We start from the raw sequence: 5652 nt of genomic DNA, 5'->3' as shown, positions 1-5652 counted from the left end.
CATACTCTAGAATCTCTTGACTGGAAAGTGGAGGCTCAGACCTGGCGGCAAAAAAGAACACTTCCCCTGGCCACTTATTTTTGGGTTCTCAGCAGATTTTCCTTTCCTAGTAGTGTTCAATTCTTCTGAGATTTTCTGAAGGATTCCCATCTAACCTGGCAATGGAGTAAGTTTTCCTAGTTGCCTCCTGTTGCTAGGTCAGGAATTGGGATAAGGGAGGTCTGACTGCTCTTTATTTCTTTGTTGAAGGGGTAACAAGTAGCCCTGATGCCATGATGTTTCTTCAGTCCTGAGGTTGCAAACCAGGTGGCCGCCTTCTTGCCACCTTTAGGACTTTTATTTTACTTTTATCTAGTGTCATTTCTGGAGTTTGAAGCCATGATTTAGCAGGATAGAGCAGAGGAAAAACATCATCTTTTTCAGTGTAGACGACTTTGATAATAATTATCATTAAAAACATGTTTATTATTTCTAGTTAATTCTTGCAGGATTTCCGTTGATCTCTGCCCATCATTAAATTATATATTTGAAGAAAAATTATGTATTTGCTTAACATCTTCAGAAATGAATTGTGTTTAGTGACTAGTTTATCTTATTGTCTTATTATTTATCTTTTATAATTTATTCCATTTTCATTTTACAGTTGAGGAAAATTTGGATTCAGAAATGTAAATTTCCCAATTTTACTTAGCCACCAAACAGAAGAGCAAGGATTAAAAGACTAATTAGACTCAGTCCTGATACCATTCTCTTTTCTTGGCTTTACATAGCCTTTTTTTTTTTTTTTTTTTTTGGTGAGAAAAGCACATATAATTGGGTGTTTCTTTTCTTAACATAGAAGTAATTAAATGTCATTTATGTGTGTATGTGTGTGTTTAATAAAGTCTTGGATGACATGACTGGTGTCCATTCCTCACAGATAATGTTAAGCATGACATAAACTTTGTAGGGCTAGTGTTTTTAGTATTATTAGTATTTTTCCTTATGCCAGTGGTATGCCCATTGTTTGTAGCATGACTGAGCTAGTTCCTGGAGAGACTTGCATGCATATTTTCCAGTGTGTACTTGACAGTACAACCTATCCGTAGCCGTTTATATATCTCAATGGATATGTGTTATAAAAATAAGGGATTATTTGCTAATCTAAGAGAATTATACATCATGGTTATATTTTTGTGATCTTTCATTTTTAGAGTCATGCTTTTTATTGTTCAAGTTTAATCCAGTTTCTAAATTATACTGATATACACATAAGAACACTCATGCCATCTGGTATTCATTAAAAATAGCATGGAAGTCCCCCATATATAGTAATTGTTATAAGTTCATCGTATACTATAGGTGTTATCTTTTAGAAGGAAGTGATTTCCTGAAGGAGCATTAGTATTTAAAGGAAGCAACATAAAAAGTTATTATTTATTATATATTTTTTTGCTATACCTAAAAAAAAAATAATGTAGGGCTTATTGTGAACTGTAAAATAAACTTCCAATACTATTAATAAGAAGCATTCTGAGGACTTCTGCTTCTAGCTGAGATAGGGAAATAGGAACCAGATTTATCATTCTGACTGAAATAATTAAAAAATAAAAATATATGCCATAATGGTTTTAAAGCCATCGAACATTAGCTAATATAGAAGAGTGATCCTTAACCACAGGAAACATATAAGGTGACGGGGAAGACTCTCTAGCTTACACCTTGAGAGATCTTCCAGGGTGTGGGCAGGGAACAGGGACCAGTGGCAGAGTCTGGCTGACTCTCTGAGTTGAAGGGATGTAGCTGAGAAGTTAGAGAAGTTATTGCAGATGAAGTTCACAGGGCAGGAAATGGAAAGGAGAAGGATCCATAGAGACCTCCACATATATACATAAATACTGAGAATTGAGAAGAATACCAGCAAGCTCACAAAAGAAGTAGTGAAGACACAACTTGAGAATGGTAAAAGAGCTACATGAAAGTGTCAAAGGAAATACTACTCAGTATTCCCAGAGGCCACAAAACTGACCTCTTTTCACCATAAATTATGGAGTTGTGGGTATAGGACATAAAAAGCTCTTACCTTAGCAGTGAGAGATACTGAGACTTAGACTAAATCCTGCCCTAGACCTGCCTAACATATCTTATATATTTTAAAAACAAGATACAACTATGGAACAACAGGTCATTGTTCAATGTGTATGATGTTCCAGTTATGCTAGATGAATAGGTTCTAGAGATCAGCTCTACAACATGATACCTATAGTTAACAATACAGTGGTGTGTGCTTCAAAATTCATTAAGAAGGCAGATCTTGGGTTAAGTGTACTACCACTGAACACACTAACAAATACTACCAACGAAAACAACAAAATCAAAGAGATGGAAGGAAATTCTGGTAAGGTTCCTTCTTTTCTGTGCTTTTCCCTCTTTTTCTTTTTAAAGATTTATTTATTTATTTATTTATTTATTTATTTATTTATTTGACAGATAGAGAGAGAGAAAGCACAAGCAGGGAGAGCAGCAGGAAGAGGGAAAGGGATAAGCAGGCTCCCAGCAGAGCAGGGAACACTTTGTGGGGCTTGACCCCATTACCCTGGGATCATGACCTGCACCAAAGGCAGACGTTTAATGAACTGAGCCACCCAGGTGCTCCTGGTAAGGTTCTTTAACATGGCATTGGTAAAGTAGCATAATATCATTTAGAGATAGCTGGAAAGTAGCTAATGATGTATACTATAAACTCTAATAAAATAACCACTGAAATAAAATTTGTTAAAAAGTGTTGTAGCTAATAAGCCAACAGAAGAAATAAAACAGAATAATAATATTTGATTGCTCCAAGGTGAGAGAGAGAGAGATTTGTAAATGGAAGAAGACCAGATGGGGCACAGGTAAACAAATAGCAAGATGAGAGATTTATACACAGACATAAGAAAATTGTTAATTATAAATGGCATGGTATGGACATCCAAATTAAAAGCCCAAGATGGTCAATTGCATAAAAAGCCTAGAAACAACTGTATGCTGCCTTTAAGATATCCATTGTAAATATAAAGATGCAGATAGTTCAAAGTTCAAAGGGTGGTGGAAGCATATATAACTTCCTAGCATTAATCAACAGAAATGTGAGCTGGCTCTTTTTTTAATATCAGATAAGGTAGATTTCACAGCAATGAATAAACCAGTTACTAAAAATATTTTATCACAAACAGCGCAATTCATGAAGAGGTCATAACAATACTAACCCTAATATTGTTGTATACTTAATAACAGAGATTCAAAATACAAGGAGCAAACAATGATAGATCTCCAGGGAGAAAAAGACAAATCTATAATTATAGTTAAATATTTTTATACCACTCTCAGTATTTGATAGACTAATAGACTAATAGACAAACAGACTAAAAATCACTAAGGGATATAGAAGACTTAACTGCATTTTAATGAATTGAAATTTGTTCGACATTCCACGAACAAGAGAAGACAATTTCTTCTTAAGACCATGCCAAACATTTAATAAGACTTTCCTTCCATATTCTGGACAATAGAACATGTTTAATACAATTTTTAAAGAGTTACGTTGTACAAAGTATATTCTCTGAATATAATAGAATGCAACTTAAAATTGATCTTAAAAAATTCCCAAATATTTGAATTTGAAATAAAACAATTAAAATAATCCAGACATTGAGAAAGCAATAAAATTAAATTTGTATAAAAATTAAAACATTATTTATCTAAATTTGTGGGATTCCACTAAAACAATACTTAGGAAATTATTTATAACACTAAACACCTATATAAGAAGTGAAAAAAGGTTTTAAATGAAGAACTATAGTTTTCATTTAAAACAAACAGGGACACCCAGAGTGGCTCTGTCCCTTAAGAGTCAACCTTCAGCTCAGATCATGATCTCAGGTTCCTGGGATTGAGCCCAAATAGAGCCCCAAATTGGGCTCCCTACTCAGCAGGGAGTCTGCTTCCTCTCTCTCTCACTGCCCCTACTCCCTCTTTCTCTCTCAACTAAATAAATAAAATCTTTAAACAGAAACTAGAAGTCTTTAAACAAAAACTAGAAAATGAAGAACAGGTGAAACCCAAAGAAGGGAGGAGAAAGACAATAATAAAAATGAGAGGGGAAATCATTAAACAGAAAATAGAAAAGTAATAGGAAAAGTCACAGTAACCAAAAGTTTTTTTCTTTTATATTCAATTATTAATTTATTTATTTGGGAAGGAAACATTTATTTGAGGATTAGCATGAAATCATATAGATAAGATTTGTATTAACACAAATCCACATAGAGTCATAGCACAGATAGCAAAAGCCAAAGTAAAAACAAAGAAAATTAAGTGGCAGCTATACTAGCTATACTAGTGCTCTGTTGGCCACTGTAATCTGTATGTCCCTGTCCATATCCACAGTTCCCATAATTATGCCCAGTATAATCACAGCCTCCATAGCCAGACTGCCTGTCACCATAGGCTCTATTATAATTTCCATATGCTTGATCAGAGTTAAGTCCTTGGTTCCAGTTTTGGCCCTGACCTCCTACATAACTGGTAGTACCATCTCGTCTACTAGTTGCAGTATATTTTCCTCCTTGTTCTTGTTGCTATTGCTGCCTATATACCTCTTTGGGTTGTACAATTTTGATTTCACACTTACCAGAACTGATTTGATTATATCCATTTTGTTTTCTCTTTTCGTTTCATTTCATTTTTCTTTTCTTTTGTTTTGTTTTCTTTTCTCTTCTCTTCTTTCTTTTTTTTTTTTTTAAGATTTTATATATATATTTGAGAGAGAGTGAGCTGGAATAAGCATGAACAGCGGAGGGGGAAAACAGGGGAAGAGGGAGAAGCAGACTCGCTGCTGAGCAGGGAGCCCAATGTGGGGCCCCCCGGGGATCCCCGGCCCCTGGAATCAGGACCTGAGCTGAAGGCAGATGCTTAACCAACTGAGCCTCCCAGGAGCCCCAATGATATCTGCTTTCTAACAATTTCCTTATCTTCTTCATCTATATATGTGATAAAACAAAATCCTCTTCTTTCATTTGTTTTTGTATCCATGGAGTTCAATATTTTTTAATCTCTTTGAAGTCTCCAAAATATCCTTTAATTTGTTCGTCAGAACTATCTGGGCTAAATCCACCTGCAGAAACCTTTTTGAGGGTTCTTTCCCTTTTAAAGCTTTGGCCCTTTTGGGGCTTATCAGTTTGCCATCCAATCTGTGTTCTTCCAGTTCCACAACTTTATCAACACTAGCAGCGTCCTTGAAAAGCTCAAATCCAAATCCTCTAGATCTTCCAGTCACTGGATCTGTTTTAATTGTATAGTCTACAACTTCCCAAATTGAGACAAATATTCAGTTGGAACTTTCTTGCTTGTATCCCATCTCAAGCCTCTAATAAACATTTTACTGTCGTCCTGCTGATTCCTGCTCTCACTGATCTTGGACCCCTCTGTGAATAACCTGTTCGCTGTACTCCTTCATGTACTCCACAGGGGTGGGGCTGTCCCCTGGGGAGCTGGTGTACACTGGGGGCCACCGCAGTAGGAGGTAGCAGAGCCTTGTATGGAGCAGGATTTAAAATTGAGGTGGAAGAGAAAAGTTGGTTCTTTCAGAAGATCAAGAACATTGACAGATCTCTAGCAAGACTGATAAGAGAA

General features: G+C 35.6%; 1 pseudogene; it reads right to left on the bottom strand.

Moving 5' to 3' along the window:
• Positions 1-4331: 4331 nt before the first annotated feature.
• LOC101676412 lies at positions 4332-5442 on the bottom strand (annotated as a pseudogene).
• Between the last annotated feature and the right edge of the window lie 210 nt (positions 5443-5652).

This window comes from Mustela putorius, unplaced genomic scaffold, assembly GCF_011764305.1.
Source record: "Mustela putorius furo isolate JIRA1106 unplaced genomic scaffold, ASM1176430v1.1 tig00000508_pilon_pilon_pilon, whole genome shotgun sequence".
In the NCBI taxonomy this organism is placed as follows: domain Eukaryota; kingdom Metazoa; phylum Chordata; class Mammalia; order Carnivora; family Mustelidae; genus Mustela; species Mustela putorius.
This window is presented reverse-complemented; position numbering and strand designations above follow the sequence as displayed.